This window comes from Petaurus breviceps, unplaced genomic scaffold (genome assembly GCF_028583685.1).
Source record: "Petaurus breviceps papuanus isolate PSGF00001 unplaced genomic scaffold, PetGlider_PUasm1.0 128, whole genome shotgun sequence".
Lineage (NCBI taxonomy): Eukaryota > Metazoa > Chordata > Mammalia > Diprotodontia > Petauridae > Petaurus > Petaurus breviceps.
This window is the reverse complement of record NW_027185664.1, coordinates 2,568,063-2,592,549: the sequence shown is the minus strand read 5'-3', so window position 1 is coordinate 2,592,549 and position 24,487 is coordinate 2,568,063. Positions and strand designations below refer to the sequence as shown.

The 24,487-nt window shown below is 42.9% G+C and overlaps 1 protein-coding gene and 1 long non-coding RNA gene across 3 annotated transcripts in view; both read right to left on the bottom strand.

The window, feature by feature from the left end:
- LOC138171518 (uncharacterized) overlaps positions 1–7,822 on the bottom strand; it is a 579,386-nt gene extending 571,564 nt beyond the window's left edge. Inside the window, exon 1 of the long non-coding RNA XR_011170907.1 lies at positions 6,681–7,822. This is a non-coding gene — a long non-coding RNA (uncharacterized lncRNA). The remainder of the gene's footprint in view (positions 1–6,680) is intronic.
- LOC138171490 (PDZ domain-containing protein 2-like) overlaps positions 1–21,403 on the bottom strand; it is a 539,177-nt gene extending 517,774 nt beyond the window's left edge. For both annotated transcript variants that reach the window (XM_069101003.1, XM_069101012.1), the window contains exon 1: positions 21,096–21,403. The gene's annotated coding sequence lies outside the window, so the exon portion shown is untranslated. The remainder of the gene's footprint in view (positions 1–21,095) is intronic.
- Positions 21,404–24,487: the final 3,084 nt, after the last annotated feature.

The following is a 24,487-nucleotide window of genomic DNA, read 5'->3' as shown; positions in this document are numbered from 1 at the left end:
TACCTTCCCCAATCCATGTAAAAGGGGACTCTAAACAAACTTTGGAGCTGCAGAACCCACAAAATGACACAGAGAAGCTAACCTCCCACTGAGGACAGCCCAGAAGGCCAGCAGGAATCGGCCAGGGCAACACTCTGGGAGCCCGAGCCTAGGCCTCCCCCCACCCCCACTCCCAGCCAGAGGTTTTATCCCCAGGGCGGCCCTGACCAGCCACTGGCTGGAGGGACTCCAGATCACCAGCAGCTGTGGCAGTTTCCAGATTCATGAACACATAGATGCGAAGGACAAAGTGAGAGAGTCAGTGTGGACTTTGGGACTAGTAGGTGGGAGAGCTTCAGCTTTTGCCCCCAGGGCGAGAAGCCACTGAGACACCCAGCACAGCCAGCGTCAGGTGGCAGCTTCAGCTCCTGGCCTGCAGAGTGTAGAGGGACCAAGCAACCACTCTGAGAGGTAATCGCTCTTGCGACCTTCTTGGATCTGGATTGCAGTCTAGGGTGGAGGTCCTGGAGTGTGTGTCCAGCTTGCCAATGCATGTGGAGACCTCAGAGAGGGCACCCATCTAATACCTCCGGCAGCTGAAAAAACCCCAGCATTTGGGACGAAAGCTCCCCTGTCTGGTAGCAGAGTCCTACTGTGGCAAAAAGCCCAGGGGTCAAGTGACCGAGGGGCGACAAGACCAGGCAAAGGAAACAAAGCAGATGGAAGATTCCAACATTAGACTCCTGTTTTGGGGACAAAAAGGAGCATGGAACAGGAGGAAGACAGTGAAGTCAGTACTCCTGCACCAAAAGCTTCAAAGGAAAATACGAGCTGGTTACAGGACATAGAGGACCTGAAGAAGCAGATAAGAGAAGTGGAGGAAAAATTGGGAAAAGAAATGAGAACGACGCATGAAAATTACAAACTGAGAGTCAACACCCTGACTGAGGAAAATCACACCTTAAAAAACAGACTGACTCAATTGGTAAAAGAGGCTCAAAAAGGCAATGAAGAGAGGAATGCCTTGTAAAGTTGAATTTGCCAGATGGAAAAAGAATCTCAAAAGCTCAATGAGGAGAATTGCTCCCTCGGATTTAGATTGGAGCAAAGGGAAGCTAGTGACTTTAAGAGAAATCAAGATGCTGTTAAACAGATCGAAACAAATGAAAGAATAGAAGGCAATGTGAAATATCTCATGGGAAAAACCACTGATCTGGAAAATAGATCCAGGAGAGATAATTTAAAAATTATTGGACTACCTGAAAGCCATGATCAAAGTAAGAACCTAGAAATCATCCTCCAAGAAATTTTCAAATAAAATTTCTCAAGAAGGCAAAATAGAGGTTGAAAGAATCCACCAATCACCTCCTGAAAAAGATCCCAAAAAGAAAACTCCTAGGAATATTATAGCCAGGTTCTGGAATTCCCAGATCAAGGAGAGAATATTACAAGGAGCCAGGAAGACAATTTGAATATTGTGGAAACACAATCAGGATAACCCAGGATTGGTAGCTTCTACACTGAGGGATTGAAGGACCTGGAATAGGATATTCCAGAGGGCAGAGGAGCTGGGATTAAAACCAAGAATCACCTACCCAGAAAAATTGAGTATCATCTTTCAGGGAAAAATATGGTCATTCAGTGGAATAGAGGACTTTCAAGCATTCTTAATGAAAAAAACAGAGTTGAATAGAAAATTTGACATCCAGATAGAAGAAGCAATAGAAGCTTGAGAAGGTAAACAGGGAAAAGAAATCAGAAGCCACTGATCAAAGTTGAACTATTAACATTCCTACATGGAAAAACAATGATTGTAATTGATGAAATTTTTCTCAGTATGAAAATAGTTGAAGGGAATAGAAATATATATATATGTATACATATATACATATATGTATGTCTATATCAGAGAGTATATGGGCTATGAGTGAATGTGTGTATATATGCTTACAGGTATACATAAATAGAAGGCACAGGACCAATTGAATAGGAAGGGATGATACTTAAAAGGTGAAATTAAGAGGTGAGAGAGGAATATAATGAGAGGAGATGGAGAGAGACAGAATGGGGTAAACTATCTCATAAAGAAGAGGCAAGGGGAAAGGGTTACAATGGAGAGGGAATGAAATACACACTAAATAGGGTATCTCACCCTACAGGAGAGTAGGGGGAAGGGGATAAGAGGGGGGATGATGGAAGAGAGGGCAGGCTGGGGGGGAGGGAAGTTGGAAGCACTCACTTTTGAAAAAGGACGGGATCAAAGTAGAGAACAGAACAAGTGGGTGGTGGGATAGGAGGGAGGGAAATATAGTCAGTCTTTTACAATATATCTACTATGTTAATGTTTTGCATTAGCTACACATGTACAATCTATACTGAACTGCTTATCTTCCCAGTAAGGGTGGGTGACAAGGGAGGAAGGGAATGAATCTGGAATTCAAAGTTTTAAAATCAAATGTTTAAAATTATATATACATATATACTATTATTATTACTATCTTACACGTAATTGGGAAAGATGATATACAGGCACTGGGGCATAGAGATCCACCATGCCCTACTGGAAAAGTCTAAGGAAGTATGGGAGAAGATGTGGGAGACAGCAGATTGGAGGAAGGGATATCCTGTGGGACTGCTATTCTGGGGTGGTGGGTAGGGGAAATAAGGGGAGAAAATTTGCAGCTCAAAATCTGGCGGAAATTAATGATGTAAATCAGATGTTAATAAAGCATTTGAAAAATGAAAAAAAAACAACAACAGAATGACAAACCAGAATTCTAACATTCATTTGCAATGAGATTCATTTGCAATTCTAACTTATTCATTTGTACCTGACCAAGAGAAATGATATTAGCCATAAGCATAAGTACTACTTATCTTTACATGATCAAGTTAGACAAACAGAATTGTGCTTCATGACTGTAGAATGTAACCAAAAAAGGATATATATTTGTGTAAATATTGGCATGCCATTTCATCTCTACAAGACTTTTTCATCTATAAAATGGAGATAGTAAAGCTTTTACCAATAATAAAAAAAAAGTAAAGAATTGATTAATGAGAAGTAACATTTCCAAGTGAGATGGTTTCAGAAAAACCTGAGAAGATTTATATGAAGTGATATAAAGTGAAATTAGCAGAAGCAAGAGAACATTGCACACAGTAGTATCAATACTGTAACAATTTAGCTACTCTGATCAAGACAATGATCCAAGATAATTTCAAAGGACCCATGATGAAAAATGCTATCTACCTCCAGAAAGAGAACTGATGAACTCAGACTACAGATTGAAGCATATTTTCTTTTAACTTCTTTATTTTTCTTGGAGTTTTGTGTTTGTTTTCTCTTGTAACATGGCTAATATGGAAATGTTTTGCATGACTTTACATATATAATCAGTATCATATTGCTTGCCTTCTCAAGAGATAGGAGAGAAAGAGAATTTCAAACTCAAAATTTTTTTTAAAAAATGAATGTTAAAATTTTTTACATGCATTTAAAGCATTTAAATCAACTGCTGCCCCCATCCTCCTATTTCTCTGCTTACTCTGGATTGGAAGGGGTTGATACTTCTCATTTACTCAATGAAAGTCATTTAATGAAGAGCTAGAGCTATACCTGGTTGATAGGACATTTACTTCCTCTCTTTTTATTCCCCTAAACAAGGGGACCAGGGCCAGATCCCCAGCCTCCACAAGCAGCCCTGCCCCTCAGACATGTACAATAATTTAACACAGTTGCCTGTATTTTTTTGTGTAAATTCATTATATTAATAATTATGAACAAAAAAAATTTACAGGCATTTGGAAAATGTTTAACAAAATAAATAAAAATAGTTTCTAAAAACTGGTTGCTCATAGGAAATTCAGTAGATAGTTTATTTAAATTTTAACAAAGAGGAGGCGACTAGGTGGTGGAGTGAATAGAGCACCGGCTCTGGAGTCAGAAGGACCTGAGTTTAAATCCAGCCTCAGACAATTAACACACACACACACACACACACACCACCACCACCACCAACAACAACAACAACGACAACCACAACTAGCCGTGTGACCTTGGGCAAGTCACTTAACCCCAATTGCCCTCCAAAAAGAAAAAAAAAAATTAACAAAGACGCAAAATTTCTTATGCTATCCTTTTTCATCAGAGGTCCTTTGGAATTATCTTGGATCATAGTCTTGATCAGAATAGGTAAGTCTTTCACAGCTGATCATCATTACAATATTGTTGCTACATATAAAAGTGTTCTCCTGAGTCTGCTCACTTCATTTTGAGTCAGTTCATATATGTCTTCCCAGGTTTTTCTGAAACCATTCTGCTCAGAAATGAATAGTTCTTGACAAAACCATGTGATAAACAAAATGGAGAAATTTTGTATTTTTAGGGAGACTCAGAACTGCTTGAATTATTACACCCAAAGTATAGTCATTAATTGTTCAAAAGCAGTTTGGAGGGAGATGTCTAGCAGAGTGACCCAAAATCTGTCCCTCACCCTGTACTTGTCAACCCTTTTATTGCTGACTTGGATGAAAATATAGATGACATGCTTATAAATTTGTAGATGGTACAGAGCTGAGAGGGAGAGCTAACCTTGTGACAAAGTCAAAAACCCTAGCAATCTCAACAGGTAATAACGTTGCAAATTTAATAAGATAAAATTTAGTTGAGATAAATGTTAAATCAACTAAGACTCCCAAATGCTTTTCAGATAAACTGCTATCTAGTCATACCTGCCTCACCTTATGTTCGTGAATTGATATTTTGAACCCAAGTACAACATCTGATATTTATCTGACAGTAGATCGATAGTACACAGACAACAGTTCAATTTAGAAACCAAAGGGAGGTATTTGGGGTCAGCCTGATTATTGGACTCTGTGTGAGCCCAGGATGAGGGGACCCTTGGGCCATGGTTATAATATAGAGAGGTTTCAAAGTGATTTACATAAATGGTCTCATTTGAGCCTCCTGACAACCCTGCAAGGTAGAGGTAGATATTTCTAGAGGCAGAATGAGTCAGATGTGCAAACACACCTGGTAGCAGTTATTCCCACTAGGAAAAAGAGGCAAGAAGGAACAAGGAAGGGGAACTGGGCTTACTCAGCATATCCTGCACACAGGCTTAGGGAGATAGGTACTACAAGTATTATCCCTATTTTTCAAATGAGTAAATTGAGGCCTGGGTGCCAAAATCTGAGCTGAGCAGATCAGCAAGTTGTTCACAGACGCAAAGCTAGAAAGGGTCAGAGCTGGAAAGTGGGGCCATGTCTTCCCAGCTCCAGGTCCAGTGTCCAGTCCACTAGGACATAATGCTCAACTACTAATAAGGGCATATTCCATACCAAAGGATGCTACTCTTCCCCATCTTGACCCTCTTAACAGGAACAATGAGCTGAAAATAAAGGGCAGTACTAAGAGTCGTCTGTTACACATGCAACGTGCAAATCATGGTGCTGGTTCCCCTAGCAAGCCCACATCTGCAATACCAGAAAAGTTGAATAAAACAGTAAAGTTAACTCGATGAAACAGCCAAAATTCTGTCTGCCTGCAAGAGAGCAGATGCACTTGCCAGAGACGCCAGTAAACCAGACTCTTCCCCTTTCGCCTATAAAATCCCGACAAATTGTTACAGTTGCAGTCTTGATCTTTTTATATGATTACAACATGCCTGGAGCTCCAGTTTAAGAAAATCTTGTTTAACATTCCATATTTTGAGGCTGCTGCAATTTCAGAAAGGGAATTTGATTTGGTTTTTTAAAAAGGGGTAGAAATCTGGGTCTGAAGAAAAATGTTTCCCACCTCTCAGTTGGGGACTTATGGGTGCCAAGTATTACATACATCTGTCATTTTGTTTGATGGTTTTGCTTGATGACCTCTGTGACACAGGAAGATGTCTCTGGTGTAAATAGTCAAAGGTATCAAGAAAGCTTTATGAAAGGAAGAAATCAAATAAAAACAGCATTTAAGAAGTTCAGATGCTTTGAGGAAGGAAATAGATTGGTAGCACTCACATCTCTGTCTTCCACACCACTCACAGAATCTGGTCTTTCTCTAGACAGGGGGGGATAAGGTAATTCTCATTGGGCTATAAAAGAGAACAAACTTTTCCTCTGGTCACATCAGTAACCTGGGAAAACGTCTTGGATCTCACTTGCTGGCATTCTCTTTGGAACTCCAAAGCCGCCATGATTAGCTGGGGAAGAAAGAGAAGTGGCTTAGAAAGAAGCAGACAGTGGGGAGGACATTTAGACTGGGAGGACTCCTTAGAGCAAAACGGAAAATAGGGAGAGTCTAAGAGACTGGGAGGGAAAGTCTTAGAATAACTTTCTAAAGAGGAAGAGGCCCCCAGGACTTCCCCTGTATAATACAAATAAATCCTTCCCCATCAAAGGACTGAGCACTAATACTTTTACATCCCTTTGTGCAGAGAAGGAATGGCCAAACTCCTAGATCAAAAAAAAGGAAAAAAGAAGAAGAAACTAGAGTTGGGTATTGGGGTCAGAAAAAGAACAGAAAGGGATGAATGTTCAAAGTTTTAACAAATAGATTAGCTTAAGCTAAGCTAAGAAGCCAAGGAGAGCTTTTCTGTTATACTTTGGAAGTTTTGATAAATCTTTTCTTTTTTCCCCCTTTGTGTTCCTGCTCTTTGTTAGCAGTTAAAAAAAAAGTCTTAGAAAACTGAAAGCATTCTAGGTACTGTAATATAATGCCCAGCAAAGGCAACTTCCCAGGTTCAAAATACCAGCATAGGTGCTCTCTATTTTATTTAGTGACAAACCAAGAACAGAGAAGATCGAAACATGACATCATTCCAAATACAGCATTTACTAAGTGTGATTAAATAATCTCCAAGTACTACCCCACCCCAGGACCTTCCAATCATTCAATCAATTACAAAGTCTCTGTTCCAAATACTTCTCCACCCCTAGGCTATACCTTCATTTGTCAATCACAGAGCACAATAAGGTCAAAAGTTCCCCACCCCTGGATCACAATTGAATCTACCCCAGAGTTACATCAAGTTTAAACACAGCACTTAATACCCAAATGGAGGTCTTTTCTTCATCTTGACACTTGAGGCAAGTTCTCAGCAATCTTAGTTCCTGGGGAGACAAGGCTTAGCAAGGCCATAAGATACATTGCCAGTCCCTTCATGAATTTATCCTCTGTCTGTAGGACAGTCCTAGAACCCCTGAACACATTAGCAAAGCCCTCTCCCAGGATTTCTGTAAACATACAACAAGAAAATCCTTCTTCAGGGCTTCTGAACCAACAGAAAGGCTCCCAGACCCCTGCAACAACAGCACTGTCCTTCACCAGTGGACAGTATTCACTCTGTCTGCAGGACAGTCTCCAGACCCCTGCAACAACAGCACTGTCCCTCACCAGTGGACAGTATTCACTCTCTGTCTGCTGGACAGTCTCAGGGCTTCTTAACCAAATGCCAGGTTCCAGGACTTCTTCAACAGGACAGTCTTTCACCAGTGGACAAATCTGGCAAAATAACATCAAAACAGACAGACAAAGTACCAGCAAAACAGCCATGTCTCCTCAGTCCTTGGCAGCTCAGGGAGCAGGTCTCAAAAGTCCAGGGCAATTCAAAGAGGCCACCAGCAATTCTCTTAGTCTCTCTCTCTCCACGAGGTGCTGCTTCCAAAAAGATCTTCCGCCTCTCTCTAGTGTCTCTCCAAATCTACATCACCAGCTCCTCCCAGTTCAGGACTTTCTTTTCACATCAACAAGCCCATCCCACAGGTGGGATTAACAAACTCTGGGTTTTAACACAATCAATTTGAAAACCAAGCCAATACAGGGGAATCTTTAATTGCCATTACTATCACAGGTACACCAGACACCAGCTGGGGAGGGAGAGGAGGTGACAGGAGAGGAAAAGAGGGGAAGGAGTGTTTACCAGTGGGAAGAAGTAAGGGAACACAGTCCTATGGCCTCAGATGTGCTTAGTGATCTCAGTGCTCAACTACAGCCATGAAATCAAGAACTGTCACCCCATCCTTGGCATCCCAGATGCGAGTCTAGTGAAAGCCAATCAATCAGGGAAGCTAGGTAGCACAGTGGATACAGCACTGCCCCTGGAGTCAGAAGGACTTGAGTTCATATCCTGCCTCTGATACTTGTTAGTTGTGTGACCCTGGGCAAGTCACTTAACCCCAATTGCCTTCAAGGAAGGAAGGAACGAAATAAGAAAGCCAATCAATCAATAAGCATTTATTAAGTGCCTGCTTACCATGGACCAGACAGTGTGCTAGGTACTGAGGATACCAAGACAAAAATGGAATAGTCCCTATCCTCACATTCTATGGAGAAGAGCTTATATTCTGTAACAGTAGTGCCAAACTCAAGTAGAAACAAATTCCTTCTGGTCACACATATTGACTTAGAAAATCACAAATCAACATTATCTATGTTGTACTGTATTGTTTTGTTTTGTTCAATTTTTCCCCATTGTGTTTTAGTCTGATTCAATTGCATTGCACTCAGGAGCTTTGTGGGTTTCAAGTTTGACACCTCTGTATCTATAAAGATCAACAGGCCATAGAAAAACTTCTCTCCTTTCTCATCTGGTTCTCGTGAAAATTCAAAAATAATTAGAGTTTGGCATATGCACAGACCCTATAAGTTTGCCCAGCTGACGCAACCTCTCTAACTGGAGAATGCTAAGGAGCTTGTTTCCAGGAGAATCATGATGGCACTTAAGCAAAGTGGCTTTGGAGAGCCTCTGGGGCAGGCTAAGCCATTCGGTAATGGAGAGTCTCTCTGGCTTGCTTCCAAGGGATTCAAAAACGTCTTTCAGCATTAGCCATCTCCTCTCCTGCATCAACCCTTTGCACCACTCTTCCTGGAGCACGACTCCTTTGCCCACCCATGCAATAAGGGGAAAGAGCTTATGGCCAACCCCTCTTTGAGGTCTTACTGCTCCTGAGAAGCAGGCTTTAGTGCCTGGTGGTTCTTTTCCCAGGGGAGGGTTTCATGACTTAGTGAGATCACAAAGTCCTCCTCAAGGCTCTCTGGTCTTCCAGAGCTTAGACTCCGGACCACGTGTTACAGCTGTCCTGGCATCACCAGCCCAAGGAGCAAGGAGTAAACTTCCAGACCCATACCAGTGCTGTCCGAGAGAGAACCACTTCCAGAAGTGATGCCGACTTTGGATGTCAACCTGGTGAGGGCAATGCTGGGTATTGAGTTTTGAGGTTACTCCCTCATGAACAAAGGTGGTATGCTCCGGAGGTCAGGTTGTTCTTGATATCTCTGAATTTGTAAAAGCTAATGTATGTTAAGTAGTTAAATGGAACTGGGGTGCTAGACACTGGCCCCTCACAATGAGGGGGACACAGCTGGTGAGCTCAGGCACTGGCTACCCCAGAACCCTAAGAGGACAATGTAGCTTGCCTGACTCTGAGAGAGGGCCAGAGAATATGCACTACACATTTGCAAGTACATTTTGGGTCAATGTGCTGCAGACATCTGTGTGAGCTCTCTCAACCTAATGACATCCAGTGTAGAAGGAAGTTATGAATGACTAGGAAATCGTGGTGTGAGTCAATGTCAATTGTACAGAACAAATGATTTCTGAATACCATCTGCATGGCTACTTTAGCTGAGGAAGTGGATTGCCTCTTGAAGAAGTCCCCAGAGTCTAGCAAAGCTTTCCCTCAGGTTCCTCAAATGCTTTTTGCCAAAAAGAAGAAGGGGAAATTGGAGACTTGACTCATACAAGCTGACGTCTGACATAGTTTGTAACTGTTCATTGGCCAACACACAAAAATGTCAAGATTTACTGACTTGTTACTTTAATAAAATTGGCTTTACTGTCTTCCCCTTAGGTGTAAAGGCTAGTTCTGAGGCAGCTTAAGAGCATTTGGCAGCACAGTTGAGAGCAGCTGCCCTCAGCTGTTACTGGGGTCCTGGTACTTCTTTATATTGATAATAGAGAGCTATAGGATAAAAAAATTGAATGTATAAAGTCCTCCATTTCTAAACTCATTAGCTGTGCAACAAGGAGAGGGGAAGAAGAGACGGCTGTGCATGAGAGCTTGTCCACCCTAATACACACATGTTGCCTTGTGCAAAAAAATGTTTTCTGTTCTACTGCACAGAAAGAGAATAGTGTAGAGTATCAAAATTATAGTAGAATCACCAGACCTGTAATTTAGAGAATAAAAGGAAGCCATGTATTGGGAAAGGGTCTGAAAAGAGCTGCACAGTTTGCCAAATAGAAGAAGGAACATCATTTTCCTCGACCCTTCCCTGGAACATTTCTACTACATCACTGAGCATCATTCTGGCCAACACATGCCCCTTATACTAATGTCTTTAGCATTTTCCTACCTCTCCTTCTGACCCATTCCCTCTCAACCTTCCTCCTGACCTCAAGCTGCCCTCCAGCTGGTCAAAGACCTCCTGGGGCCTCGTCCACCCTGAAATATTCACCCCTCTCCAAAATATCCTCTCCTTTTCCCCTCTTTCCTCTTCCCCCATTTAACCTCCTATTTTCTCCATGTGGTCATTTTTGCTAGGTGTCTTAAATGACATATAATTAAGCCAGTCCACAATGAAAAACTGCTTTTCCACCTGCATGACTATTTCATCAGAAGGATTTCAGGCAGAGCAGAGGTAGCAACTTTATTGACTCTCTTCCCTTCAATTATGCCACACTGCCTACCAGAAAAGACAAGTTCTTCACCCAACACTTCCAAGAAAAGGGGTTTGATGCACAAGCACCATTTCCAGGGTAATCAGAAGATTGTCATCACAGGAAACTCTAGAAATTGCCTAAAGAAGAGGGAAAGGGGAGGCTTTAGGGTGACATAATGGTATTCCCAAACCTAGAGAGCTTCCCTGGAAAACCAGGGCTGATTTCTGATTGAGGACCACCAGAGCAGTAGGTGAAGGCCAGATAACTATTGAGAGAAAGATCAAAGATTCCATGGTGGCTGGAGATAGTGGATCAGACTCCAGCCAGATGAGGGGTTTATCAAATATCCATCACCACTGGTTTGGTGGTGGGTCAGGAGCATCCATGGAAGCAGAACATCACATCCTGGAAGGTCTTTCCCAGAAAAGCGGAAAGAACACATGATAAGGATTCTTTTCTCTGGAATGGACTAAACTGCACATGGGGGGAGGGAGGGGTTCTGACATGTGATTTCAATGGTATAGAGAACTCCCAGCCTGCAAACTCCCTCTACCAATGCAGATCTACAACTTATACAGTCTTTAAAAGTTGCCTAGGGTACAGAGAATTTAAGTGACTTGTCCAAGGTGCCAAGGTCATCATGTGTAAAAGGTAAGACTTGAACCCAGAGCCTGGTTACTTTGAAGCCAGCTATCCAATAAGTCGGGCTGCGATTCTGTCTAGCATATAATAAACACTTAATAAATAGTTATTGAATGGAAGGCAGGGAATTCGATTAGATAACCTCAATTGGCCCTTCTAGTACTAAGGGCTTACAATTTTATCTTTACCTGCATTTCTTGCTGCCAAAAGTTTGTTCAGTTAACATTTCCCTTTTGCCTATCAGTATTTCCTCCTATGTTACAGCAAAAACAAGGCAGCTTTGGCTGGGAAGTCTTCCACCCCTCTTCACATATACTGAGGTTATTTTATGACCCACAGAACCACTTTCTGTCTTGAAAATAAATAAACAACCCTGCCAGATGTTTCAAGTTGATTCCATTAAATTGCTTCTTAAGGAGAGTTATTTCTTAAATGTCTGATTTTCTGCAGTCTCTCTTCCTTCAGAATAGATTCATGCAGGTAAATTTTAAATACATAGAAAGTAATGAATTCCAATCCTCTCTTGGCAGGAGTGGTTTCCTGCCTCTACCTGGACCGCTGCTAGTGAGCTGAAAGAATGTGCCTGGGAGTTAGAGCTGATCATGGAAAGAGGCTAAAGCCAGAGGGGCAGGTTGCTTCCTGAACACTGAGACTCCAGCCTGAATTGCCTCACATTTTTGTGAGGATCCTCCCACCCCTGCTGCTTCATCAGACTAAGCATGGAAGGCTAAAACAGTGCAGGCTTCCAATGGGGTATTTAACAAGGGAGTAGTAAATAGAGTGTATTGTGGAGAGAGGCCAAAATGGAGGGGCAGGGAAGACAAGTGCTGGCCTCTACTAAAAAACTGACTTCCCAAAGAGATCATACAAATGGATAAATGACTCATATGTACAAAAATATTTATAGCAGCTCTTTTTTTTTTGTGGTGACAAAGAATTGGAAATTAAGGAGATGCCCATCAATTGGGGAAGGGCTGAACACGTTGTGGTATATGAATGTAATGGAATATTATTTCCATAAGAAATAATGAGCAGGTGGATTTTAGAAAAACCTGGAAAGACTCACATGAACTGATGCTGAGTGAGGGGAGTAGAATCAGGAGAACACTACACACAATTACAGACACATCGTATCTGTGATGACTGACTTTGATACTCGGCTCTTCTCAACAATGCAAAGTTCTAAGATAACTCCAAAAGACTCATGATGGAAAATGCCATCCACATCCAGAGAAAAAATTATGGAGTCTGAATGCACATTGAAGCAAGCTATTTGCTCTCTCTCTTTTTTTTGTTTCTTCTTTCTCGTGGTTCATTCTACTGCTTATAATTCTTCTTTACAACTTGACTATTGTGAAAATATGTTTAATGTGAAGGTATATGTAGAACCTATATTGGATTACATGCAGTCTTGGTGGGGGGGATCAGTGAGAATAGGGAGGGAGAGAAAATTTGAAATGCAAAAACTTATGGAACTGAATGTTGTAAACTAAAAATAAATAAATTTAAAGGGGAAAAAAAAGCTTCCAATCCTGGCTCCATCTATAAATGTGTGATTCCATTTCCCCATCTATTAATCAGTCAACAAATATTTACTGAGTTCCTTTCTATATGCTAAGTACTATACGAGACATTGTGGGGCATATAGAATAAATATAAAACATTGCCTCAGTACTCAAAAAGCTTGCTGTCTGATACCATTACTAGGTCTGTATTCCAAAGAGATCATAAAAAAAGGTGCAAAGGGGAAAGAACATACATATACAAAAATATATATAGCAGTTCTTTTTGTGGTGGCAAAGAAATGGACATTGAGGGAATGCCCATCCATTGGGGAATGGCTGAGCAAGTTGTGGTATATGAATGCAATGGAATACTATTATGCTATAAGAAATGATGAACAGGCGGACTTCAGAAAAACCTGGAAAGCTTTATAGGAACTGATACTAAGTGAGGGGAGCAGAACCAGGAGAAGATTGTACCCAGTAATAGCAATATTGTGGGATGACCAACTTTGATAGACTTAGATCTTCTCAGCAATGCAATAATCTAAGACAATTCCAAAAGACTCATGATGGAAGATGTTATCCACATTCAAAGAAAGAACTATGGAGTCTGAATGCAGATTAAAGCATGCTATTTTCTCTCTTTTTTTCTCATGGTTTTTCCCTTTTGTTCTGATTCTTCTTTTACAACATGACTAATGTGGAAATATGTTTAATATGTTTGTACATGTATGGCCTATATCAAATTGCTTGCCTTCTTGGGGAAGGAGAAAGGGAGAGAGGGAGAAAAAAAATTTGGAACTAAAAATCTTATAAAATTGAACATTAAAAACTATCTTTACATGTAATTGGAAAAAATAAAATACTTTTGGGGGGAAGGCGGGAAGCTTGCTATCTGGCTATCTTATAAATGGATATGAGCTTGGAGTCAGGAAAAACAAGGGTTCAAATCCCTCCTTTAGGCACTTACTAGCTGAATTTCACCTCTCAACTTCAGTTTCCTCATCTGAAAAATAGAACTAATAATCATTTCAACCTCAAATTTCTTACACTAACAAAATCACAGACCCTATATTATTATTATTATTATTATTGAAAATACAAGACCAACACACATGAAACAATGAGAGAATAACAAAATATAGTGAATATTTAAATTGCATTGTGCAAATTTAGGATCATAGGATTTAGAATAGAAAGGGATTTTAGAGTCTAGAGGTTCTTAACTTTTTTTGTGTCATGAATGTTGTTAGTATTCTGGTAAAGCATATGGATCCCTCCTCAGAGCAATGTTAATAAATGCACAAAATAAAATATATTGCATTACAAAGGAAACCAGAAGTTAATGAAAATGAAGACGCAATTTTTCCCCATCTAAGTTCATAGACCCCTTGAAATCTAGCTATGTACCCAAGGGAACCATGGCCCCTGGATTAAGAATCCCCAATCTAGTCCAAACTCCTCATTTTGTAGTTGAGGAAACTGAAGCCCAGCAAGGCAAGTGACTTGCCCAAGAAAATGTGGCTATCTACATACCACAGGAGTTCAGAGAAAGCAATAAGTGTGGCAATATTCATCAGAAAAAAAACTGTATGGAAGCAGATTTTGAACTGGAGGGCTAAGATTTGAATAGGAAGAAGGAAAGGCAGTTGAGGGGAGGAGAATGCCATGAACCAAGGAAAAAGGAGTGGTAATGAGCCTGGTTGAATTAATGGGGTGATAGGCCCAGGAAGCCGAGCAAAGCTTTATGCCCCCCACCAAGGTCACTGGAAAGATGATTCTAAGAATCGTATATTCCAAGCCCTCTGCCAAAATTCTGCTTGGGGGCCTTAAATTTACATGTTTCCCACTATGGGTTCTGTCCAGTGAGTTAGGTCTGATTGACTGAAATTTTACTCTACTTTATCTTTAGAGGAGAAGCTTTTTGCCTCAGGATGTGAAAAACTGTCACTCCCCTAAAATTGGTAGAGGTGAGGCCATCCTTTCTGTGGCTGCCACATTCATCCATAATATTTGAAATGCATTGCTTTCAGTACCTGAAAAGAGGTTTGTCAGGTGACATGGTAATCTGTACAGTCTCCCGGGTCACATCCAATTTGATAAATAAAACTCCTTGGAGTCCCCTGTAATTGTGGGATAATTTTATTAATAACATTTGTGCTGCAGACAACCAAGTGCTGTGTATCTGCAGGCTCTTGGGCATTCCTTTAGCCCAGTCACCGCTCTGCCTTCCTCTAGGAATGGTGCTTAAGGTTTCCCATAACCTTGGCAACCCATCCTAAGTGCTGACGAGGTCTTGAAGTGACATGAGGATGGGAATAATAATCCCTGCCCCAGATTGCTCCAAATCACTAATAACTAGAGAAATACAAATTGAAAGTTCCCTGAGGTTTCACCTCACACCCAGCAAATTGGCAGCACCTGAGAGGCCTGGGGAAGAGAAAGGGGGAGGGGGGTAGGGAGAGAGAGGGGGAGAGAGAGAGAGAGAGAGAGAGAGAGAGCTAGCTCTCTCAAGCATACACTGTTAGGGAGCTATAAACTGGTCCAGCCACTCAGAAAAACAATTTGGAACTATGCTGAAAAAACAGTCACTAAAATGTCCATACTCAGAAAGCCCATTCCTGAGCATAAATCCCAACAAGGACAAAAACAAAAAGAAAAGCCCATGTAGAACAAAATATTTACAATACTCTTCTTGGTAGCAAAGAAATGGAGAAAAAAAAGATATCCAGTAAATGGGTATCAAATGGCTTAACAAGGTGTGGTAAGAGAACATAATATGAGATGATAGATATGAAGTATTCAGAGAAACATGAGAAGACATATCAACTGATACAGAGTAAAATAAACAGAACCAGTAAAACATGCACAGATTGTAATGACAATAAAAACTTTAAGAACAAAAGCCAGAAACTTAAGGTTTACACAGTGATAGCTACAGAGCTTCATCCTAAAGAGGAATTGAGGAAATGTTCCTTTGTCATTTCACTAAACAGATAGGGACCATTAGGGGTGGGTGGAATAGTTCACATGTTTTATGACAAACGTAATGTGTGTTGGGGTGGCTAGGTGGCACAGTGAATAGAGCACTGGAGTCAGGAGGACCTGAGTTCAAATCCGGCCTAAGACACCTAACACAAAAACTTGCCGTGTGACCTTGGGCAAGTCACTTAACCCCAAACTGCCCTCCAAAAAAAAAATGATGTGCGTGGCTTAGTTTTGCTGAATTTTCCATTTTTCTCTTCCTTTTTAAAATCTTTGTTACAAGGGATGACTCACAATGTGATTTGAAAACAAAATACATCAACAAAAAGATTTCAAAAATACTAAATTGATGACATCTTTCCCTTTCTTCCAATTAGGTCTTATGAAGTTAGGAGGTATTATAATAGATGAAAACACGATCCGATGAAAAGTACTCTCATTTTTATGTGCTACTCCCACAGGAACCAAAAGACAGTACTACTAGTAATGGTATGTCACTTGTCATTTATACAGCACTCGGCAAAGGTCTTTGCTAACACCAAGTGGGCTTTTAGCCCTACAACTAAGCCTGTGAGGTAGGTACTATAGGTATCACTATCCCCACTTTACAGATGAGAAAACGGAAGTTGAATGAATAGCACTGGATCACACAGCTAGTCATCAGCAAAATATGGACCCAGACTCCAAATGGGGTCATTGCTCTATTTATTATGCCAGCTGGGCTGCTGCTCTTGTTCAGTCATTTCAGTCCTATTCCATCCTTCATGACCTCATTTTTTTTTGGCAAAGATACTGAAGGGATTTGCCATTTCCTTCTCCAGCTCATTTTACAGATAAGGAAATTGAAGCAGAGTTAAGTGACTTGCCCAGGGTCACACAGCTAGTGGCTGAAACTGGATTTGAACTCAGGAAGATGGCCCCACACTCTATCCACTGAACCAGATAGCTACCCTAAGGCTGCTGTTCTACTAAAGGAAAACCAATCAGATCCAAAGCGACAAAAAAAAAAAGCTTTTCCAGTGAACAGTTATCCAGCATTATAAAATTTTACATATTTTCCCAAAATAATCAGTATCCCTTTTCTCCCTCTTCTCTGACCATTCAATGATTAAATGAGCTAATATATGTTTACAAAGGGGGAGGAGGGATTTAGCATAGTGCCTGACATGTAGTAAGTACTATATAATTGCTTCTTCCTCCCTTCCCCCTTTCCCAATGAATATGTGGGAATATCTATTTTGTTTCTCCATATGTATCTACATCTCATCACCAACCATAATGTGATGAATATTTCAGGCCATGGCAATTTCTGAAGACTCTCTACCGAGGCACTGAGAGAAGGCTTCATGATGTACTGAGACAGAATAACTAGGGGTGCCAGTATTATCCTTATTTTATAGATAAGGAAAGGAAGACAGAGTGGTTAAGTAACTAACTTACCCAAGGTCACAAAGCTTCTAAGTATCTGAAGCAGGTTTGGGACTCAAGTCTTTGTGATGCTGTCAACCACTCTATCCACTACGCCACCTGATTGTTACTAACCTCCATCTACTTTCCCATGTATACCCTTCATTCCACACAAACTCATCCTCCCATATTCAATCTGTTGCCAAGCCCTGCCATTTCTACCTCCAAAAAATCTTACACTTGCCTCCTCTCCTCTGACAGCAATGCCACCCTGATGCACCTCGTAACTAGACTAAGCAATAGCCTAGTGGTTGGTTTGCCAGCCACAAGTCTCTCCCCACTCCAGGCCATCTTCCACTCTTTGGGGGAAGCAAAAGACCAAGCATGTCACACACACACACACACACACACACACACACCCCACGACTCCTAATCACCTTCAGGATCAAAGAGAAAATCCTGTTTGGCATTCAAAGTCCTTCATTACTTGTCTCTCTCAGCTCAGACACCTTTCCAGATTTCTTACACCTTACCTCCTACCATGTACTCTTCAGCCCAGTGATATTGGCCTCCTTCCTCAAACAAGACACTCCATCTCCTGACTCTGAGCATCTCCCATGCCTGTACAGGGATGTCCTCTGCCTCCTAGAGTCCCTGACTTCCTTCAAGTCTCTTTTTTCTTTCTTTTTTTTTTTTCTTTTTGGAGGGCAATTGGGGTTAAGTAACTTGCCCAAGGTTACACGGCTAGTGTTTTTGTGTGGGTGTTAAGTGTCTGAGGCCGGAACCAAACTCAGATCCTCCCGACTCCGGGGCCTATACTTTACTCACTGCGCCACCTAGCTGCCCCCCCTCTCTGAGCTTTTGTTCATACTGGCCAGTCTACCTGTAATTTCTTCTCTTCCTTCCCTCTTCCCCACCCCCATGGAATGTTGAAATCTATCCATTCTTCAAAATGAATTGCACTAAGTTTTCTTGTAAGAGTTGCTTTATCCCCCAGACTCTTATTTATTACATTTTGTGCCTCTCTTATCAGCAATTCATCTGTAACTTATGGTTTTAGAGAGCTGCCTAGGGCATTGATTAAGTGAACTGCCTGTGGTCTTACCCCATGTAAAGTCATTAATTCTTTCCGAGAAAACACTGTATTAGGTGAAATGAAGTTACAAGGGGCAACTGGTTTCACTGGAACAATGTCACATTATGAATGGGTGATTGGTCAAATGACATTTTAGCACATGGTTCAGTAGTGTTTTACGACATTTTTGTAGGACTTGGTCATAATGTATTATTGGCTTTATTGTGAAACATTGGTCAAATTAATGATATGTGAGTTATGTCTATAAATTATATTTATTTGGAGGATCAAAGATTTAGAGCTGAGAAGGGAGCACAGAGGATATCTAATCCAATTCCCCACCCAACCCTCTTCCTACCCTCCCACTCAGGTCCGGGAGGCCCAAGATCACTGGGGTTGTAAAATTCAGAGCTCAGGTGTCAGAGTTAAAAGTAACAACAGCACTCTCTTAGTTCAGGTTCCATGTTGGGATGAAAGGAGGCATTCACAAATCATTGAACTTCTACAAAAGGATGTTTATTTTACCCCAACACAGCAAGGATATTCGACCAGGATACAGTGGGACTTGGTTTCTCTGTATATTCGACCCCCCTCCACCTCACCCACCCCTGGTCTCCGTCTAGAAATGTATGGTCAGTAGGCTATCAGGCTATGGTAACTTGAGTGGTCTTGGGCGCCCATCAAGTCTGAGAGTCCCAGATTCTATATGGCTCCCATTTTTTATAACCTTAGCTGATTTTGCAACAAGGAAACCAAGGACAATCAGATCCCAAGGGCAGCTTTGTCCTGGGCCTACCCCATGTTGGGATGGGTCTCACACAAGAAAGCTGGGCCAGAAAGGTTAAGGCCAATCAGATCCCAGGAACAGCTTTCTCTTCTTTTAGAGTATCCCCATGTTGTGGGAAGGAAGAAAGAAGTTGTGTCCTGGAAATGCTAGGGCTATCACACAAGGTTTGAATCCAGACCCTCTGACTCCAAAATTAGTACTGTCCCACAGTGTGTGATACTGGCTCCTGGGAAGACCAAGTGAAGGACTGAAAGTCACCTGAAAATTCTGTGTTTTGTGAGTCTTAAAATGCTATTCCTGTGTGAGATGACTATTATTACAGGGGATAGTAACTATTTCCTCACATTCCAACACTGCTGGGAAAAGCTGAGGTTCAAGTTCTCCTGATAGGCAGATCCCCAAACCACAAAGTCACTGAGTTCCCCCAACCTCTCCCCCCCCAGGTACTGGTGACTCAAAGCTACAGCTCCTGATGTGTGTGGGGGGTGGGGTGGAGAAAGCTGTGGATCATCTTTTCCAGCCTAGTCACAAATCACAGTAGCTCTGTGACAGTAGTGACAGAAGCTTTGTCATCAAATGTGAAGGACTTTTTTTTCCTTTTTTGTCATTGAGGAATAACCCATGATTATAAAGGGGGCAAAAAGTGTGCTCTCTCTTTCTCTCTCTCTGACACACACACATACAATACACACTCACATATTCTCTCTCCTACACACACACATACACTACACACTCTCACATATACTTCCATACACACATTCTCTCTCTCTCTCTCTCTCTCTCTCTCTCTCTCTCTCTCACGATGAAGGAAGAAGAACCCTGTGTACTGACGGCTCCAAAGCAGACGTGCCTGTGTCTGAAAAGTGACTACAGACCTCAAACCTTGTCACTACACGTGTTTCCTTTACCAAGGTTTGCCATAATACCTACCAGGAATTGCTGCTGAGAATCAGTCCTGGCATATCCCCTCCTCCCCCCCTCTCCCCCACCAGCTGATCCAGCAGAGTTCTGGCTGGCTTATCAAAGCAGGGAGAGTTGGGCTGGGGGAAAGCAGAGTGAGGACTCAGCCTTAGACCCCAGGGCCTTGGAGGCTCAAGGGAACAGAGAGGTGAAGAGCCCAGGCTGCTGAAGGAGGGGTGTACACTGTTCACACGCCTTATCAACATATTCCCCATTACAGGTGTCAACAATCTGCCACACACAACCCAACGACGTTTAAGTCCGCACCTCCTTGGGCTCTCTGTTCCCTTTACTATGTCACTGACGTATCCCCTGCCTGGAAGAGGCGAAGAGGCTCCTCTCCCTACTGAGATCGTTCTACTTTTGTGGGCTCTTCCGCAGTGGCGTGCCCTGACTTTCCTCCACCCATCCACCCCTCCACATCTGCACCGCTTCGCTAGAGGGTGAAGAATGCAGTAATAAGGGGCTCCTTAGACTAGGAAGGGGAAGGTCCCAACCAACCACCCCCATTGTACCACCTGCAGCTAGATCTCGGATAGCTGGAGCCCTAGGAAGTGCTCAAGGGAGGTGATAGGTTGGGGAGACGCTTTTGCAAGTCTCCGGGACCCCTGGTTGCCCTGGGGGGGGGGGCATTAAAGGACCACCTCGCCGCCTAGCCCCTACTCGGGCAGAAACCGCATTCGCCCTCTCCGCCCCCACTCCATGCCTTGGCACAGAGCAGCAGCTGGAGGAGTTTGAGCCTCCCGAGTCGGATCACCCCTTTTGCGCCCCCCACCCAGCGGCCAACCCTGTACCCTTCCTTCCCTGGGACCGGGCTTGAGTCCTCCCCTTCCCAGAGTCTGCAGCTGTCTGGCTCAAGCTTCAGCGATCAACTGGCCAGACCGAGTCTGGCCCCGGAGCTAGCCCGGGGAAACTTTCCGGGGAAGCGGGGTGATGGGCACCGCAGCCTCTGGTCGAGCAGAAGCTCAAAGCTGTGCGCGAATCGCCCAGAGGAAAGGACCACTGCCCCGGTCCCTCCTCGCCCTCCCACCCAGCCCAACGCAGTCCCAAGGCCCGAGGTGGGGAAGCAGGCGGAAAGGGGGCGGGGGTCTGTTCACCTGCCGCACGCTCCGCCTCCTCCAGCGCGGTGGGGCCCCCCGAGGCACGGGCGTCCGGCTCCCCGAGATGCCGCTGCTGCTGCTGCTGCTGCCGCCGCCGCCGCCGCCGCCCCTGCCGTGCCGCTGCTGAAAGAGCTGCCACCGCGGCTGGCCGCCTCCCCTCCAAGCTCCCTTTAACTCCGGCAGCTCGTGGCTCCCTACCTCGAGCCCCGACGGGCGTAGAGAAAGACGGGAATTAGAGCCGCCAACCTCCCGCAGCCCCAGAGAGCTCCAGACTCTGCAGAGCCTCTCGGGGTGGGCGGGGACTCCCTCCCAGAGAGTGACCCAGCTGAGGGCGGGGATTCCCCCGTGCCGGGGACAGGATGGGCGGGGATTTCCCTTTTCAGAAGGCAGGGTGGGTGGGGTCTGCCAGTGAGTGACAACGCCCCCACCAGGCTTTCTCTCGCCAGCGACCGTGGGCTTAGTTTTGTCGAGTGGGACTGGGGTCTAAAAAGAGCCTCAGCCTGGGGTGCCCAGGAATGTGCCACCTTTCCAGGCGTCACAGCTGTTTAATCATGGAGGTAATCACCTCCTCTCCCAGCTGTAAGCGGTGAAACGTGTCTCCTTAAATCTGCAAAAGTAAAGCCCCCGAGGGTGGAGTCACAGCGTGAGTTCATCCATCCTAGGGTAAGGAATGAGCAGGGCGGGAAGGGGGAAATGAATGCTAATGCGGGTCACTGTGGTGCTAGCCAGTCTTTTGGTTAACAGAGCCCCAGGCCTTTCCATCTAGGACTGGGGGTGGGGCGGGGCGGAGAGGACCCGCTTCTTTTCTAAGGATTTGTCAAGAAAACCACCAGATATCTTCTGTTCCCTTCTTGCCATTCTTCCTACACACGAAGAATGGCTAATGAACATGACAAGGATATTGCCTTACATTTTCTTGAAATAAAAACGTATGGATGTTTTTTGCAAGAAGTCACTGATAAGTGTTAAAAACAGATTATGTCTTTGTTTTTACAAAGTCCTTGCTTAGGAATAGCCGATTCACTTTTTAAAAACCCAATCCGTTGTCTTGGGACAGGGAAGCCCCTTGGATAAAGGGCTCCCCTAGGAGTACGGGTTTCAAGTTCTACCTGTAATACAATATTGACTGCTGCCCTGGGCTAGTCACTTACTACTTAGCACTCCCAGGCATCACCTAAGTCTACCGGGGTGATGTGGTGGTACAGAGGAAAGTGCTGATTTTGGAGGGAGGTCCTGGGTTCCTCTGATGCATACTACTTCTATGACGTTGAGCAACCCTCGGCTTCAGTTTCCTCATCAGTGAAATGAAGGGTTTGGACTGTATGGCTTCTGAGGCCCCTTCTGCAGGAGAGCTATGATTTTAAGCCTATTAGTTGCAGAAGAGTTGTCCATCTACATTGCAATAACTTCCTGGGTTTTTTTTTTTTTTTTTTTGTCTCCTAAGCTCTCTCCAATCAATCTTCCACATACATATTAACTTCTTAATACAGAGCTCTGAGCAAGTCACTCCTACCCAAAAACCCTCCGTGGTTCACCATTACCTACTTAATACAGATGACAACTGACCTTTCCTATCCCTTCCTCAAAGCTCTTCACAGCCTAGCGGCTTCCTATCTTTCCAGTACTTGTCACCCTTTACTTCCCTTCTGGCCCTGTCCCATCCAACCATACAGACCTACACCATACTCAGCACACAGGGTCATCCATCTTTCCATCTCTTTTCCTTGGCACTGGCTGTCCCTCAAGCCTACAAGGCACTCCCTCCTCCTCCACGAAGTCTTTCCTGGTTGCTCCTTCTCCAATTGCTAATGCACCATCTCCTAAAACTACCCTGTATTCATTTTGCATCTTTTATATACACACTTTTACAAATATATGTTGTTTCTCGAATTTGAATGTAAGTTCCTTTGAAGACAGGGAGAGTTTCCCTTTTGTCTTTGTGCCCCCAGGGCTTGGGACTGAGTCTGGCCTGTAGAAAGTATTTAATAAATGCTTGTTGATTGATCCTCCTCTCAACCCCAGTTTCCATCTGTTGAAATCCTTCCTTTCCATGGCCCAATTTATATGCCACCTTTTCCATGAAGCCTTTCCTGATATAACTACTCTAGGTAAAAGTGTTCTCTTCCCTCAAAAATTTATCATAGCACTTTGACTCTCATTTTTCTTACCACATTCTACTTTATATGATATTTATTGGAATATGTCTATTGTCCTTGAAGATTTTAAGGACTATGATGTATACACCTTGTCCCAACCAACGCAAATCCACCATCACCTTCACACACAAATTACTATTGAAAAGGTATTGCATATATTTTTATATTCTCTACATCATTTGGTCCTCACAACAATCCCAGGCAGATAGTGCAAATATTCTTATGCCCCCATTCTACAGATGAGGAAAGTCATCCTGAGTGAGTGTAACTGACCTGAACTCAAATAGTAACTAGGGAAGCAGGGGCTTGAAGCCCTCCATCTTTTTATTCTCAATTCAAATATTCTTTCCATAGTTCCCTTTTGTGAAGTAAAGTTTCTGTCATTAATTGTTGGTTATCATGTCACTAATTAAATCCCACACCTTTGCTAGTTATGTAGATGTGCCATAGAATTCAATAAATACCTTTTGGGATCAAACAATGTGTGGCTATTACCTCTCTCCTTAAGAGGTAAAATCTTGTTTCTGCTGACCTGCTTAAAACACCTCTAGCCTCAATCATTTCTCACCTAATATCACCTAGATTTTTTTTTGCATCTCTTTGCATGCTAATAATAGCTCACCTCACCAGGGGTCAACCAAGTATATGGAAATTGCTTTGCCCTTGGATTTTTCCCTATGGAGAAATCTAGGTGGCTAAAAGCATTAATTTTCCTGTGTCTGAAGATCAAACAACTTCCTCTCTACAAGTCTGACTGTACCCCCAACACCCTATATTTACAACAAATGTGGAGCTTCCTACTTCACTTAGGAGATGGAAGCCTTCAAATGGGAACTTCTTTATCTCTCCTCCAAACTAAACAGTGAGAAGGTGGCAATACCTCTTACTCAGACTAATCTTTGCCCTTGATCTATTATCTCCTGTCTCTTACAGGATCTTGCTCTAAGAAATCATTCTTCCTTCTCATGCTTCTTTGATCTCATATGCTTCTCTGGCATCTTCTCATGTGCCTACAAACATACTTGGGTCCCCTAATCCTCAAAAAAACCAAACAACTTTCCCTAGACCTTAGCCTCTTTACTTCAGTTTACCTATCTGTAAAATGGGAATAATAATTTCACCTACTCTGAAGATCAAATGAGATAAATTAATAATTGTAAAGCACTTAGCACAGTAAGCACTATATATACCTCTTTGCTATTTTTATTTTTACCATTTCAGCAGCAGCATCTT